This window comes from Peromyscus eremicus, chromosome 1 (genome assembly GCF_949786415.1).
Source record: "Peromyscus eremicus chromosome 1, PerEre_H2_v1, whole genome shotgun sequence".
In the NCBI taxonomy this organism is placed as follows: domain Eukaryota; kingdom Metazoa; phylum Chordata; class Mammalia; order Rodentia; family Cricetidae; genus Peromyscus; species Peromyscus eremicus.
Genome location: NC_081416.1, coordinates 185,165,423 through 185,183,799, shown reverse-complemented (window position 1 = coordinate 185,183,799; position 18,377 = coordinate 185,165,423). Strand labels below are relative to the sequence as shown.

The window sequence follows — 18,377 nt, the reverse complement described above, 5'->3', positions numbered from 1 at the left end:
TAAAAATAAGGACAAGTGAAAGATATATGGGACCAGGGGGATAGGATTAAAGGATCAAATTTACAAACACTGAGCAGAAGAGAAGGACTTAACCAAGACATCTACAGTATATCCAGTAAAATACAATGGGAATTTTCTACAATATAGGGAGACATGTGGACATCTAGAGACAGGAGGCATTTAAATTCTAAGCACATATCAGATAGAAACTTCCCCATGACATATTTTACTTAAAATTTGAAATATAAAGATAAAGAAAGAAAACTGAAGGCTGCAGAGAGAGAAACCCATTTCTTAGAAAGGTCCCTTCTAGATAACAGCAGATTCCTTCATGAACTCTGTTAAAAAGGGAGAGTATGAATGATGCAATTCAAGTGGGTAGAGATATAGCTGCCAAACCCTCTTAATATACTCAACAAAGTTATCCTTTATAATCAAAGGAGGCTCCTCATGGGTATAAACTTGACTACATCTGGAATTTATTATTATTGGGTTTTTTTGAGACAGGGTTTGTCTGTGTAGTTATGATGCCTGTCCTGCATCTTGCTCTGTAGTCCAGGCTAGCCTCTAACTCACAGATTTCTGCCTGGCTCTGCCTCCCTAGTGCTGGCATGAAAGATGTGTGCCACTGCCAACCGGCTCATCTTGAATTTATTAAACCTCAAAAATGGAAGGCAGACTTGAGAGGTTTTTTTTATTACTTAATTTCATGTAGGAAAATACAGTTTTGAAAAATATCCAGATCTTTAAGATAGGAAGACATGCCTTATATCGAGTGATGGTGGTACATGCCTTTAATCTCAGTGCTCAGAAGGCAGAGGAAGGTGCATCTTTGAGTTCCAGGCCAGCCCCTTCTACAAATCGAGTTCCAGGACAGCCAAGGCTACAAAGAGTAGTCATGTCTGTGAAACAAAACCAAAGAAAAGGAAAGAAAGAAAAGGAAGTCATACCTATAATTTATGTATTTTTTTAAATTTTATTTTACAATACAATTCAGTTCTACATATCAGCCACGGATTCCTTTGTTCTTCCCCCTCCTGCCCCCCTCTAGTTCCCTCCCCAGCCAACCCCCCATACCCACCTCCTCCAGGGCAAAGTCTCCCCCAGGACTGAGATGAATCTTGTAGACTCAGTCCAGGCAGGTCCAGTCCCCTCCTCCCAGGCCGAGCCAAGCGACCCTGTATAAGCCCCAGGTTTCAGAAAGCCAACTCATGCAATGAGCACAGGACCTGGTCCCACTGCCTGGATGCCTCCCAAACAGATCAAGCCAATCAACTGTCTCACCCATTCAGAGGGCCTGATGCAGTTGGGGGCCCCTCAGCCATTGGTTCATAGTTCATGTGTTTCCATTTGTTTGGCTATTTGTCCCTGTGCTTTATCCAACCTTGATTTCAACAATTCTTGCTCATTAAACCCTCCTCTTTCTCGTTAATTGGACTCCCAGAGCTCCACCTGGGGCCTAGCCGTGGATCTCTGCACCCAGTTCCCTCAGTCATTGGATGGGGTTTCTAGCATGACAATTAGGACGTTTGGCCATCCCATCACCAGAGTAGGTCAGTTCGGGCTGTCTCTCGACCATTGCCAGCAGTCTATTGTGGGGGTATCTTTGTGGATCTCTGTGGGCCTCTCTAGTACTTTGCTTCTTCCTATTCTCATGTGGTCTTCGTTTACTATGGTCTCCTATTTCCTGTTCTCCCTCTCTGTTGATGATCCAGCTGGGATCTCCCACTACCCCAAGCTCTCTTTTCCTCACCCTCGCCCTTCATTACACCGACTCATGTCCAGGCTGTTCATGTAGATCTCATCCATTTCTACATAATTGGGTGATCCTTGTGTCTTTCTTGGGGTCCTGTTTTCCAGGTAGCCTCCCTGGTGATGTGAGCAGCAGTCCAGTCATCCTTGTTTCACATCTAGTATCCTCCTATGAGTGAGTACATACCATGTTTATCTTTCTGAGTCTGGGTTACCTCACTCAGGATGATTTTTTTCTAGATCTATCCATTTGCGTGCAAACCTCATGATGTCATTGTTTTTCTCTGCTGAGTAGTATTCCATTGTATATATGTACCACATTTTATTTATCCATTCTTCAGCTGAAGGGCATCTAGGGTGTTTCCAGGTTTTGGCTATTAAAAACAATGCTGATATGAACATAGCTGAACAAGTGCTCTTGTGGTATGATTGGGCATTCCTTGGGTATATACCCAAGTGTGGTATAGCTGGATCTTGGGGGAGATTGATTCCCAATTTTCTAAGAAAGCACCATATTGATTTCCAAAGTGGTTGTACAAGCTTGCATTCCCACCAGCAGTGGAGGAGAGTTCCCCTAGCTCCACATCCTATCCAGCATAAGGTGTCTTCAGTGTGTTTGATCTTAGCCATTCTGACAGGCATAAGGTGGTATCTCAGAGTCATTTTAGTTTGCATTTCCCTGATGATTAGGGATGTTGAGCAATTCCTTAAATGTCTTTCAGCCATTTGAGTTTCCTCTGTTGAGAATTCTCTGTTTGTTTCTACAGCCCATTTCTTAATTGGACTGTTGGGCATTTTGATGTCTAATTTCTTGAGTTCCTTATATATTTTGAATATCAGTCCTCTGTCAGTTGTGTGGTTGGTGAAGACCTTTTCCCATTCTGTAGGCTGTTGCTTTGCCTTGTTGACCGTATCCTTTGCTCTACAAAAGCATCTCAGTTTCAAGAGGCCCTATTGATTGATTGTTCCTCTCAGTGTCTGTGCTACTGGTGTTCTATTTAGGAAGTGATCTCCTATGCCAATGCATTCAAGACTACTTCCTACTTTCTCTTCTAGCAGGTTCAGAGTAGCTGGGTTTATGTTGAGGTCCTTAATCCACTTGGACTTAAGTTTTGTGCACAGTGATAGATATGGATCAATTTGCAGTCTTCTACATGTTGATATCCAGTTATGCCAGCACCATTTGTTGAAGATGCTTTCTGTTTTCCATTGTACTTTTTTGGCTTCTTTGTCAAAAATTATATGTTCATAGGTGAGCGGATTAATGTCAGGGCTGGAGAGATGGCTCAGCTGTTGAAGGCTAGGCTCACAACCAAAAATAATTGATATCTATTAAGGTGAGGAAAGACATATTTTTATCTGGATCTTAAGTTGGGAAGACACAACTTTAAATTACATCATTTAATCTTGAAAATTCACCTCTAGTCTGGGCTACACCCTCTTCTGGAAGCCTATATAAGGACACTGAAAAGGAAACATGTGCTATTTGACTGCTTGCTCTCACCTTGCTAGTGAGTTCATTTCTTCACTGGCATTAGAAGCTAAATCTATGGGACTTAAGTGTTTAATAAAGATCAACTGAGACTTTCAGTATCAAAGAATAAGAAGTTTCTCCTTCCCTGTTTTTGCTATTTATACTCATCAATTGTTAGATTAACTAGACCACTTCCTAAAAGACATCCTAATTCATTTTCTGTATATATATATATATATATATATATATATATATACAGAAAGTACAATAACTATATACAATATATACAAGTAATAAATACCTAAACAATGTCTAGTCCATTTGTATTGGACAAATTCAGAGAAAATAATTTCATTATCTATCCTATTTTGGTAAGTCCAAAATGTATCTAATTCACTTTCTATTCTAATTAATCTTCAACTATAACTAACTAACCTTCAACTATAACTAACTAATCTTCAACTTCCTCAGAGACCCAAGAAGGAAATAATATTAGCTAACAAAAATAAAAACAGGAAGTGCATGCAAGCAACTTCCAAAAAAATTGTGAGTTGACAGAAACAGCCAGCTGCCTGGACAGTCACCTCAGGTTCTCCGCGGTGCTGGGGCATCATCTTCAGCCTACAGGCTTAGCATATCTGACAGACTCATTTGTGAAGTAGGATGTACACAAGGTCAACAGTTCAACCTCACATTGGGTGAGAGCAGTCCATGTACCAGAAACACCTGAATTCCACTAGTGTCATGTCATGAAACAGGATTTTAAATTCTGGAAATTGTTGATGGTTTTTTAATTCAGCTGTCCATTCTTCTTGGCTGTGTATATATGGCTTCATCTCAGCATCCCGTTCTTCTCCACATCCCTCTATCTAATGCCAGTCTACTGTTGAGAGGCATGAGCTTAGTTACTCTTCAAGAATAACTGTTTCAGCTGCTGTTCCATAGCACATCAGAAGTCATTGGCCCACTGCCTGTTCAGCTGCTTTTGAAGAAAAGGGCACTGTACCTTTTCCGAATTGTGAAGGCCACTTCAGGGATGGTGCCATATTGTCTTGGCCTCAGAAGATGCCTTTTGATAAAGCCATAACCACACTTGTTTTGGCAAGAATCAGTAGTCCTTTGTTTCATGTCCTGTCTGTCCTTTGGTCCTGTTGATTTGAGGATACTTTATTGTCCAGTGGCTAACTTTTGCCACAACGAAAGTTAACTCCATATGCAGTTTCTTCAATGCCCATATTTTCTCTGAAGTAGATTGGTACTGCTAGGAGGTGACATGTCTCAAAAAAGAAAAATTTTCTAAGTTATTAAAACATTTTAAATGCCATATTCTGTAGATCTCTGAAGGGTTTGAAGATGACCTGTCTAAAATATATCTGCTCAATTTTGAAAACATATCTAATATAACTACAAGTTCTATTATAATGTCTAACTACTAACTTTAATTTCTTTATATCCTAATAGTTGGTAATAATAACATTCAAGGATCAGAAAATTGCATTGTTAAATGAATAGTATAAGTACAATTAGAAATATACATATAGCATTTTCTAACAATATCAATTTCAATATATATAATTTGTATACAATATAAAACAATACAATCCATTGTAAAGTATTTAAAACTAGTAATTGTCTTTTTCTTCTTTTCTTTCTTTCTCTCTTTTTTTTAAACAAGAACCTTTGCTTAGCCTTTTTCCTAACACTTGACAACAACTTGTCACCAACCACCCTAAACAATGAAAATTATCCCCGACCCAAAACTCATTAAAAAGACCAAAAAACCACCCGCCCCACACCACCTCTTTGGGAATGTGGGCGAAGGAATCTTTATCCTGAAAAGAAAAAAAAATTAGGTTAATTGTCAAATTCTAGGAAAGGTAACTATATCCTTCATTATCCAGTCTGTGTATAATGCCAAATTTCAGGGTTTATCTCAAGTCCTTATTCAAGTAGTCTTTGAGACTGGATCATCTCAGCTAGTCATCTCAAAATTGCTCTGAGTACCTTGTAGTTCAAAGCTGATCTGTAGATGATGTTTGTCAGCATAGTGATATTATTATTGTCCATGTGGAATTGTTGTTGTTGTGGGGCCCCATCTTCTTCCTGGAGACTTCAGTTGATGTTATGCCTGGCCGTGATTTCCTGCAGAAAACTGATAAGAGACTCGAACACAATGACATATATATGCAGCTAATTGAAACCTTTTTTATAGAATTAATTAGTACTCTATATGACCACTCATATCTTAACAAAGTTTAAAATATATATATATATATATATATATATATTTATATTTATATTTATATATATTGTATATATATATATCTTGTAAATTTTGATATAAAATTCATACTTTAAGAAAAGTTTACAGAATCAGAATGGAATCAAAGAGTTGAGATTAGTAATAGCATTGTCCCTTAATTAATTTTTTTTTCTGTCCCATAGCAGAAGATGGCTCTTTTCTTCTGGCATGATACAGGGAGTTTGCATTTTCCTTTTAACAGCATGCTTGATTTTAAGGAAGGAGAGAGCCATTCCCCAACTCCAAAGACAGCTTTAAATTTTAATTGAATTGGGACTATTGGAAGACCAGTAGTGTTAAATTTCTTTAGAGAAGAGCAGAAACAAACATTTAGGAAGACTTATAAATTTTTTTAAATGATATACCCATACGCCATTTCACTCTGTTTCCTGGGATAGATGATATGTAGCTTTTCTTCATTTGTCTCATTTGTCCAGTGTTCTTCATATTCCTCAACCTTCATTCTCCTAAAAGACAAAAACAAGAATCTTTCCCCAAGACTAATTTTGGGGATGTTCCTTTTTGGCAAGTTGTTATCTGATTAAATGAAAAGGCATGTGTTACTGGTATAAGTTCAAATTGGATGTTCATGCTGGTTGATGAACTATCACCTCCTCTAATTATGAGGTCTCTCTTGTTCAAATCGAACCTTTATCAATTTTGATGGTACCCACAGCTTATCTTCTCCTGTAGAAAGAAAAGCAAAACCTTGTCCCCAACGTAACACATACCCTGGTTTCCATTCTGAGGTCAACACATCCTTAAAGTATATAGGCTGATTTAATTCTGTAGTTTTTTCTGTTATCCAATGTCTCTCTGCAGCTGTTGTTTCATTCTCATTGGCATTAAGAAAATTCAAAGTTAACAGAACATTATGCAGTCTATTTCTGGGTTTTTTTTTACCCCTTTCTGTTTATTTAGCATATCCTTTAGAGTTCTGTTTGATCTTTCTATAACTCCTTGACCTGTAGGATTATGTGGTATGCCTATAATATGCTTCATATTGTAATAAGCAAAAAACTGTTTAATTTTAACAGAGATATATGATGGAGCATTATCAGTTTTGATTTGTGCAGGCATACCCATGATTGCCATAACTTCTAGCAAACAAATGATTACAGAATCAGCTTTTTCAGAACTCAAAGCAGTTGCCCATTGAAATCCTGAATAAGTATCAATGGTATGGTGTACATATTTCAATTTTCCAAATTCTGCAAAGTGAAACACGTCCATCTGCCAGATTTCATTCCTTTAAGTACCCTTTGGATTACATCCTGCTGGTAATGGTGTTTGATTGTAGAAAGAACAAGTAGGACATTTCTTTCCTATTTCTTTGGCTTGTTCCAAGGTTATGGAAAAATCCTTTTTTAAACCTTTACTATTGACATGATGTTTTTTTTATGAAATTCTGAGGCCTCCAGCAATTTCCTATCAATAATTTATCAATCTCATCATTGCCTTGTGCTAGAGGGCCTGGCAGACCAGCATGGAATCTAATGTGAGTTATACATAAAGAATGATTCCTTTTCCTGATTGTATCTTGTAATTGAATAAATAGTGAAGTTAATTCTGAAGCATTGGGCATAAATTCTGCAGTCTCAATATGTAATACTACTCTTTCAGCATACTGAGAGTCAGTTCCTATGTTGAGAGGTTCTGAAAAATCCATTAATACCAACAGAATAGCATACAATTCTGATTTTTGAACTGAATTATAAGGACTTTGAACCACACTTTACTTAAATTTTCTGATATGCAACCTGCCTTTCCTTGTTTATTGGCATCTGTATAAAATATGCAAACTCCAGATATGGTTTTTTTTCCCGTACAGTGAGGCAAGATCCAATCAGCTCTCTTTATAAGATCAATTCTATCGCTTTTGGGATATTTGCTGTTAATTTCTCCCAAATAGTTACTGCAAGCTCTTTGCCAAGGTTCACTTTCTGTCCATAATTTTTCAATGTCCTCCTTAGTTAAAGGTACAACAATTTCTGCTGTGTCTATTTCTGCTAATTGTCAAAGTCTCAATTTTCCTTTCCAAATCAATTCAGAGATTTTTTCCACATAGGTTTTTAAATTTTTATTTGGTTTATTCGATATCTTCCCTCTGCATTAATATTCTGTAGGAGAATGCCTAGATGGTATAAAATAACCAAAGTGCAATCCAGCTTTGGATCAATATGATCCACGTGCCCTTCATGTACTTTCTTTTCTACCAAGGCCAATTCTTTCTCAGCTTCAGGTGATAATTCTCTTGGACTATTTAAGTCCTTGTCACCATCAAAGGTTTTGAACAAATTATGCAGTTCATTTTTTACCCCAACAATAGTTCGTAGATGAGAAATATCTCCAAATAATCTTTGAAAGTCATTAAGTTTCTGTAGTCTATCTCTCCAAATTTGCACCTTTTGGGGTCTAATTTTTTGTAGCTCTATTTTATATCCTAAATAATTAATAGAATCTCCTCTTTGTATCTTTTCAGGAGCAATTTGTAATCCCCAGCAAGGCAAAATTTTCTTTACTTCTTCAAACATTCTTTCTAACGTATCTGCACTTGACTCAGCTAGTAAAATATCATCCATATAATGGTAAATTATAGATTTAGGAAATTTTTTACGTATCACTTCCAATGGCTGTTGTACAAAATATTGGCACAGAGTTGGGCTATTCAGCATTCCCTGTGGGAGAATCCTCCATTGAAATCTTTTAACCGGTTGAGAATTATTATAAGTAGGCACTGTGAAAGCAAACCTTTCTCTGTCTTTTTCTTGTAAGGGTATTGAAAAGGAACAGTCTTTAAATCAGTAACTATGAGAGGCCATCCTTTTGGTAACAGAGTAGGCAAAGGAATTCCAGATTATAGAGAGCCCATTGGCTGAATTACTTTGTTAATTGCTCTAAGGTCTGTTACCACTCTCCATTTACCAGATTTCTTTTTAATAACAAATACAGGAGAATTCCAAGGGCTGGTTGATTCTTCAATATGCTGAGCATTTAACTGTTCTTCTACCAGCTCTTCTAAAGCCTGGAGTTTCTCTGTTGTTAAAAGCCATTGCTGAACCCATACAGGCTTGTCTGTTAACCATTTTAAAGGTAGAGCTGTTGGTGTCTTTGGAAGCTCATCAGTTGTTGTGCCCTGTTCTTGTATAATATGGTTGGCTGGTGACCACTCATTAGAATAATATCTTCTAATATTTCTCTGGCTGGTGACCACTCATTAGAATAATATCTTCTAATATTTCTCTCAGAAACATGTGCTAGTTTATGATTTGTTTCTGAGATTGGAGGGATGTTAATCTGAGTATTCCATTGTTGCAACAGGTTCACAGCTATGTTAGCCACATATGGTTTTAATTTTCCTCTCTGTCCTTCTGGACCTATATATTCGAGGCATCTTGCACTCTGTTTCACTTGAGATACTGTCCCAATTCCTAACAGTTGAAAGCTTACCTCCTGAAGAGGCCAAGTTGAATGCCAAAATTCTGGTGCAATTATGATAATGTCCGCACCTGTGTCTACCAGACCAGACAACAAAACACCATTTATTTTTATTGTTAATTTTGGTCGTTGTTCATTTATAGAAGTTTGCCCAAAATTATTCTTTATGTTTTCTCCTGAATTTTCTGTTCTCTCTGTTTTATCATCGTGACCAGCATGATTTATTCCAATAGGCATTTGGTTATTTAATTGCTCTGAGTAGGGATTTCCTCTACGACTGTAGGAAAGGTTTGAACTGGATTTAACGTGGGGGCCTGCCTGAGGCCCTCTGGGAGTTTCCTGAAGCTGAGGCAAATGATTACCTTGTCTGTCCCTTGTTGATCTACCTTCGTTGGTCCAGTGTTTTCCCTTACCACACCTTCTGCATACTCCAGAAGGAAGGGGCATTCTGTTGCTATTGTTCCTTGAAGAAACATTGTTTCTAGGAATGACCTGTTTACAGTCCCTTTTCAAATGGCCTTGCTTTCCACATCCAAAACATGTAACATTCCTCAAACCTTTTGAAATTACTTATCTACCCACATAGCATCATGATCATGAGCCTCAACATTAACTGTATCTCTAATCCAATCTTCCAAAGGTGCAGATGTTGCCTTTAATGGCCTGATTAATCTTTTGCATGCTGCATTCGTGTTCTCAAAGGCCAAAGATTCAATTATTATCTGACTAGTTTCTGAATCCGGGACCATTCTCTTTACTGCTGAAGCCAGTCTTTGTAAAAAAAAATCTGTGAAAGATTCTTTTGGGCCTTGAATAACCTTTGTAAATGACTCAGTTTTTTTTCCTGGTTCCTCAACTCTGTCCCATGCATTCAAGGCTGCTGTTCGACATAGAATTAGGGTTTGGACATCATATAAACATTGCCTTTGTACTGAAGCATATTGGCCTTCTCCAATAAGTTGATCCTGGAAGACTTGTATTCCTCTATCTCTCCATTGTTTTTCTATGTTGCTAGCCTCATCCTTGAACCACTTTTGTCACTGGAGCCTTTGACTGGGTTCCAGAACAGCCTGTGCCAGCTCCCGCCAGTCCTGTGGCTTAATTCTATTATATGTTGACCAAGAGTGTAACATTTGCATTACATATGGGGAATGCATACCATAAGATACTATTGCCTCCTTAAACCTTTGTAAATCTAACATTTCAATTGGAGCCCAAATAATTTGTGTAGTCATTTGATTAGGCAACTGCTGTATGGTTACTGGACAAATTAAAGGTGACTGTGTGAAAACAGGCTTTCTTTCTGTAACCTTATGATCCAATTTTGAAACAACTTCACTGTTAATTTCTTCTGTCTGAATTTGAATTTCTCTATGATTCATTTTACAGGTTTAACAGGTTTTTTTAAAACTTTTATCCTGGCACTTAAATTAACTATCTTTTTAAATAGTAAAATGAGGATAAGAAAAGTAATAAACTGCATAATTCAATCAAAATTAATCTTCTCATATAGTTGTTCCATTGTCAGACTGTCTAAAATTTCAAACAAACCCCAATTTTCTTCCAATGTACACATGAAATCCATTTTTTTAATGTGGAAAAAAATTTCTCTTTTAAATAGTTTCCTTTAAAATATCTGATATGTTAATTTACTTACCAAGTCTGCGTAGAAGAGCAGAAATCTGAGGAAATTTCAAAACAGTCACCTAGTGTCCGAGGTGTGAATCCAGAGAGAGAGAGAGAGAGAGAGAGAGAGAGAGAGAGAGAGAGAGAGAGAGAGAGAAAGTGTAGCCAAAAGTTCTGGCTAAAATCTTAAATCCAGCCACGTGTTCCCGCTTGAGCTGAGTCAAGCCTGGGCTCTGGTTTCCTTAAGCTCCAACCACGTGGCTGGCTTTACAGGCAGGGGCCCTGTTTGGCAGGGCAGGCCTGAGTTGTTTGTAGCATCGGCTTTGAGCAAGTAGCTCCAGCTGCATGTAACCACTTGAGGCTATGGTCAATCCGGCCTGAAACCAAGCCGACCTGGGCCCAAGCTAGGGTTCCGGGCCACCCAGATGGGAAACTGGACCTGCTGCTAAGCCAAGCCAAGAGGTTTTTTAATGGATTTTTGTCACGTTGGGTGCCAAATGTAGAAGTAACCAACCGTCTTATTGAATAAGAAACACCGAGCCAATGTAAAGATAAAAGCCCAAGAGATCAGAACTAGAGCCTTACACTTTTTGCTTCAGTGATCCTCTTCAGCCAAGAGAGACCTACTTCCTGTGTGTTTGTGTTTATATAGACTTTCTGGTCTGCCTTCTCATTGGTTGTAAACACAACCACATGACCGCTTCGTCACTGCCTGTCTGTACAGATCTCCAGGTCCTCTAAAGAAATGAGCAGAAATTGGACAAGGATGATTTTTTTTTATTTCCATCCACTTACCTGCAAATTTCATGATGTCATTTTTTTTTAAATTTCTGCTGATGAGTAATACTCATTTGTGTAAATGTACCACATTTTCTTTATCTATTCTATGGATGAGGGGTGTTATCCTGAGTAATGTAACTTAGACGCTGATATTAAACATGGTATGTCCTCATTCATTAGTGGATATTAGAGTAAAAGCAAATGATAACCAGGCTACACTCCACAGCCTCAGAGAAGCAAGGTAACAAGGAAGACCTTAATAGGGACACTTGGATCACCCTAGGAAGTGGAAGTTGATGAGATCTCCTGGGTAAACTAGTGGTAGGTTGTAGAAAAGAAGGAACAGGGAATGGAAACATGAGGGGTTTAGATGGTCCAGTTTGGGGAGGGATGGAGAGAGAGAGCAATAAAAGAGACATCTTGATAGAGTGGGTTATTATGGCATTACATGGTTAGGGAAAAACCTGCTGCCAGAGAAACTCCCATGATTTCCCAAGAATGACCCCAGCTGTGACACCTAGAGAGGGTGCCTGAACTAGCCTTCTCCTGTAATCAGATTGGTGACTACCCTAATTCTTTCATAGAACCTTCATCCAATTACTACGGGGAGTGGGGGTGGGGTACCCACTTCCCTCTATTGTGGCTCGCACATCCTTCCAGTGGGCTAGGCAAAGGTATAGTGGAGAAGAAGGGAACTGTCCCATAGCGTCCATCACAGTCAAGTCAACAATGAGAACAATTAACACATTACACACAAGACCAAGGGCACACGAAAAAACTTTGCCCCAACAAGACAACCAACAAAGCTCCAAGAACAATGACAGCCTGATGTGATCTGGGGGAAGTGACCCTCCAGGCACAATCACACCAAAAACAATCCAGACTTGAGGATCTCTGTCCTTGATCAAACAGACATCAGGGGCTTCCACATCCCTGTCAGTCAGACATGCACCTTTTTTTCTTGGAAGAGAAAGAGAGAGTAAAGTAACAATGATCACAACAAAACATACAAAAAAAAAACCCACAAAATGTCTCTGACAAATTCCCAGGATAAAATACAAAGTGGCACTTCCTCCCACCGTGGGGGAAGATACCCAAAGATGCTCCTAAACCAAATGGTCACCTCTGAGGTGGCCTTAGGGCTCTGGGACATCTCCCTTCACCACCAGGTTCACTGTCCGGACACGTCTGCCCCAGTGAGAGCCTGCAAAGTACAAATCGAGCCTGCAAAGTACAAATCGATCGTCCAGTACAAAAAAAAGTAACATAACAGACACAGACAAGACAGAGAGCACTCTTACTGGTAGATGTCAATAAACCTTTGGACACTTGAGGGTCCTGGTGGGGTCTCTGGGGTTCCCGGCCAACGCATCCAATATTATGCCCAGATTGGGACCCCAAAGATTCCACCACAGACCTTAGGTACAGAATGCAATAGCATGGTTTATTTCTGTTTACAAGCCACAGGCAGGGAAGCTGGATTCAAAGCACTCACTCATAGTAACCCTGAGGCCAGGAGGAACTTGCTTTTTCTTTGTGTGGCTAGCTTTTTAAAGGCAAAATCCACAAGCCCTTCAGGGGAGTTGGGGGAGTTTTGCACTGGTACAACTCAGATTGGGTTATTTTTATCTCTGTTCACTTTTAATTGGGTGAGGGTATGTAACCTTTGAATTTACTGGTTGGTGGTTACAATTTATTACTTTGGGGGCAGTCCAGCACAAGTCCCAGGCTTTGTCCTTGAGCCACCATGGGGGCTGGCTGGCCAAGCACATACTGCACATAACTCAAAGTTGGTGAGGGGCCCCAGAGAGGTAACATCTGGCTGAACTTTGAGCAGTCAGAGTATGTGCAGAAAGGGAGCTACTGCACTGTTCATGGCCCTCCCAGAAACTGCTTGCTCAAGTCTCAGGAAACTGAAATTGAGGCCTGATCTCTGAGAGAAGACTGAGCAGCCTGTTATGGCATCTGCTTGGTCCTTTCAAAATGACGGAGAGACACCTGTTGAAGCCAGGTGAGGAGAGATTAGAAATCTCCCAAAGTGCCATAGCTGAAAATGTAAAATGCTTGTTCAAATCTCCTGTTGCAAAAGCAAAAAACTTTGTTCAAACCTTCTGGGCAAGAATTTGTAAGCAAGTCTGGTAAAAAAGAACTTAGAAGTTGTCTCTCAGACCCAAAAAGAACTATGGGAAATGAAGTCCAAAAGCTAGCTTGCAATAAGGGACTGATATAAGGGAAATGCATTCTGGGAAATGTAGTATTTCAGCTAAAGATGGTGATACTGTTCAAAAACTTTTCATCTCAGAATGAAGTTTCTTCTCAAAGCAATGCTAGAAAGCTTAATCTTATCTCTTGAGAACTCAGATTAGACAAAAAGCTACCTTTAAGAGCAAACAAGCCCCTTTAATATCCTTGAGAAAGCAGTTTATACACTGAATGTTGTCTTAGATATGGAGAAACTTATGTTGAAATTAAAAAACATTCTTTGCCTTTTGGACAAACAGCCTGAAATGAGTAATTCCTTTGCAAATCTAATAAGGAGACAAGGACACAAGCATTCAAAAAGAAATGACTGCTTTATAGGTGGGAAACAAACTTCAGAAAATCTAGCTGTCTTAAAAAGAGTTGCTTCACCTGAAAGTTCCTTATTAGAAATCAGTGTTAAATATCACAGCTGCTAATATCAGGAGTTAAAGCTAATGAAGTGAAAATACTAAATACAGTTTGGAGCTGTGCCACTTGTGGCTTTACTAGCTCCTTTAGAAAAATACTTTATATCACCTAATAGCTGTGCAGTATTTGGTGAAGATCTTTCCAGCAGCTAAATACGGTAAGTTCACCCTCAGCGTGAAGTGAAGTTTTTCTGTAGAACAAACCAAAAGCATTGCTATAATAGAAACGTTTGTCTGAATTGAAGTACTTAGGGGAGCTATTATGAATTTGGGTGAAGGGACAGCCTCTAGTTAAAAACCATTTACCACTGACAGTGCATCTCTGCCAGTTCGGAAAGGCTGAGAGAACTCGGCAACTTTGGAGTGTGGCTTCATTCTGGGAAAGTTACAGTCCCCTAGAAACAACTATCACAATTCTAACAACAGCACTCACTAAATTCCAGTGCTTTATAACAAAGCTGACTATAAACTCTAAACTTTAGAAATGATGTATGTACTTCCTGTCTAGTTAAGAGAATCTTTCTAATAGAGATAGTGATAATAATTAAGAGTAATTAAGAGTAAGAAGTAGAAAAAGATGAAAATAAGATATGTGAGTTTGTAAAAATTCTCTTGTTAGATCTCTGTTAAGAAATCTTTAGGTGTTTGCTAAGTTAAATATGTGCTAATGGTAGCCCTATATAAGTTGTAAAATAGATCTATAGAGTTCCTTTAAGAATATAAGCTTGCGAGCCGGGCGGTGGTGGTGCATGCCTTTAATCCCAGCACTCGGGAGGCAGAGCCAGGCGGATCTCTGTGAGTTCGAGGCCAGCCTGGGCTACCAAGTGAGAGGCACAAAGCTACACAGAGAAACCCTGTCTCTAAAAACAAAAACAAAAACAAACAAACAAAAAAAAAGAATATAAGCTTGCAAGAAGAATCTAAGGTAGTCCTAAGAAATGTAGTAATAAGCTTATAAGAAGTAAAGATGCTAGTTGTAAATAAGAAATAAGATGGAATGAACATAAGAAATACATAAGAAGTAATAAGAAATATATTTGCTAAAGTAGTTCTATAGTTTCATTAAGGAGTATAAATAAGTAGATATTAATACGTTATATGTGAGTGTGTAAAAAAGTGTAAATGTTGAATGTGAGTCTAAATGCTTTGGAAGGCAAAAAATGTTATATGTGAGTTTGTGAAAAAGTGTAAATGTTAAGTGTGAGTCTATTAATGTATATGGTGAAAGAACCTGAGACACAGAAGGTAGTGTCCTAGCAGACTGCAAAGCAGGCAGTCGGAGCGGTTTTAAAAAAGTTCCAGAAGCCACCGGGTGGTGGTGGCGTACGCCTTTAATACCAGCACTCAGGAGGCAGAGGTAGGTGGATCTTTGTGAGTTCGAAGCCAGCCTGGTCTACAGAGCGAGATCCAGGAAAAGGCGCAAAGCTACACAGAGAAACTCTGTCTCAAAAAACCAAAAAAAAAAAAAAAAAAAAGAAAATAAAAAAAATCGTCCCAGAAGCTGCTAAGAAGCAAAGAATGGCAGACGCCAGAACCAGCACAAACCATCCGCAGCTGAGATCCATGGAAAATTGACACAACAGAAAAACCTGAGCTAGCATAAAAAACGGTGCGGTTTAGAATATTACTGTGCCTAAAAAGGTCTCTGTGAGGATAAAAGTTGCAGAGATGCTTGTTTGAACTAAAATTGTTAACAGCAAAAAGTTTTGGTTGTAAAACATCTCTTCATACTTGGAAGTGAAAGCCTGATACCAGAATTTACTTTTTTGAACTTTTTGAACTTAAAATAATGAGATAAAACTACAAAAAGATTTTTGTTATGGATTTCTTCATATTTGGAAGGCTAGTACCAGAATTTATCATTTGAATTTTGGGACTAATGAAATAAATAGAGATTTCATTGCAATGGGACAATTTTGAGTTTATTCATAGTAATGACCTAGGAACTGTTTGCTGGAATTGGGTTAAAAATGGAACTGTTTAAATGAAGAAATTTATTTCTACCTAGAATCAAGATGCAGTTTTGTGTATGCATATATGCTTTATTAACTGGTGATTCATGAATTGTTTTGTGGAACTGTTTATGTAAAAATGGAATTACTTATGGAACTGGTTTTGTGTTACAAATGGAAGTGTTTAAATAAAAGTTTGTGTTTTATAAGTAGGCTTGAGATTTTGCTTAAATTATAAAGGGGAGAGTTAATATTCCTTAGTCTAATTTCAAAAATTGAGTGGATTAATGTCATGTTTTGTTAGTAAGAAATGCAAATGGGGTATAATAAGAGACTACTTTTAAAGTGTAAAGAGTTTTCTTAAGAAACTGCTTTGGATGTTTTGCTAAGTTTTCAAAGTGTTAATGGTTAGATTGAGAAGATTGCTTTTCAAGATGGGTCTGTAGGAATTGTATGAGTTTGAGTTCCTGTAACTAGGTTTGAGATTTTGTTTTAAATTATAAAGAAAAGGAGTAGTTATGAGTGGAATTAAGGTTGAATTATGTTTGCAGAAATTATGTTTAACCTATTGATATTAATGCACCCTGATTTTGTGGATTTAAGGAAATATTTAAGCTTGATGTGAATATATCGAAGTTTTTCCTGTGTTAGCAAGAAAATTCAAATGATTGAGTTAAAGTTGTAAGACAGAGAAAATTGTTAACTATATATAGCACCATATATGCTAATTCAAATAGTTCTGTTGAGTTTGCTTTGAGTTGTAAGACTGAGAGAATTGTGACTATGTATAGCAATATTTATGTTAACCTGTTAATGGTAATGATGAAGCTAAGGGATTCTTTAAGTTTGTAGTCACCTTAAGAGTTTTTGGTTTAGAAAGAGCTTGAGGCAGCTAAGACTGGTGTAGTCACCTTGGACCTAATTCAAAAGAGAAATGCCATCTTTATCATCCTCTACTCCCATACTGGGAGGTGTAACAGCTTGGAGATTGCTGTAAGCCATTAATAGTTATTTTTTATATATTAAGAAAGGGGGACCTGTGGGAGCCCGTTCTCAGGTTCCTCCTGGATTTACCCAGCAGGTCCGCATAGAGGATGATTACGACCAGGGGCCTGAGTGCAGATCTCTGAGATGGTCTGCACTTGGCTGTGCTGGGAGAGGAGGTTTTTTGCTCCACCCCTTGGCGCCTCTATAAAATCCCTAGGGCAGAGACAGTCAGGGCCCATTGGAATAGGTTCCAGGCCCTCTCGAGGCTATTCTTTATTTTCTATCTGTTTATCTCCACAAGATTCTCTGCAATAAATCCTTCTATCTAATGTTACCTGCTGCTTGCACTTAAGAAAACTCTGGGGAACTGTGGGGGTGGTGGGTAAAAGCCCCACAGGAAACATTCCACCTAAAGCTCCATACATATCAATCCAGCACTTCCTCACCCCAAATGCCCCAGGCTCTGCCTATTTAGCTGTTTTTCTCTTTTATATTTTGTTTGTCATGCTTTGCAGTGGTATTTACTGGAGTTTATGTTTCCTATCAGAGATTTGAAGAGATATTTCCCATGTTGCAGATCTTCATTTATCCCAGCTTGCTTCACTGACCATAAGCAAACTGAGGAGGAAGGATTAGTTAGGCTCGTGGGTTACAGTAAAGGGAAGACAAAGTAGAAATCTGGAGACTGCAACTAACCTCTGAAGGAACACTGTTTACTGGCTTGCTCTGCTAGATATCTCCTACAGCCCTGCCTAGGGACAGCACTCCCCACAGTGGACTGGGCACTCCTACATCAATTACCCATTAGTAAAAACGCATAAATAATATGACAGCAGCTAGTTCCTTGGAGAGAAATATTTTAGTTAGGTTTCCCTCTAACATTTCTATGGTTGTTCTGTCAAGGTGATGAAAATTAACTAAAAAAATATGTTTACACTCCATGATGTTTGCTCACAGCAACAACCCATTTTTTCCCTAAATTTCTAAGATTCAGAAGCTACTCAACTTCACATCAGATTATTTTCATACATTTACTTGTTGGGCATTATAAAACATACTAAGTTTAATGTGGTCACTCATTTGGTGTATGTAAAATAAGCTTATCAATATTTAAAAATGCTAATATAATATAGTTACGGAAGGAGTAGGTAAAACTCCTGATATCACCATGTGTCTAATTTTCCTCAGATGCCACCCTCTGTGTGCAGTGCTGATTGTGGTCCTGGACTGAGGAAATTCTTGCAGGAGGGAAATGCAGCCTGCTGTTTTGATTGCATCCTCTGCCCAAAAAATGAAGTTTCTAATGAGACAAGTGAGTGTTTGCTGCTAAGATAAATCCTTCACATAGATCATCTTCTCCCAAACACACTGGGATGATCAAAGGTTCTAAAAGACAT

General features: G+C 38.4%; 1 pseudogene; it reads left to right on the top strand.

Annotated features, from left to right (window-relative positions):
* The window catches only part of LOC131902649 (vomeronasal type-2 receptor 116-like), a 57,355-nt pseudogene that overhangs the window by 24,623 nt on the left and 14,355 nt on the right, over positions 1-18,377 (top strand).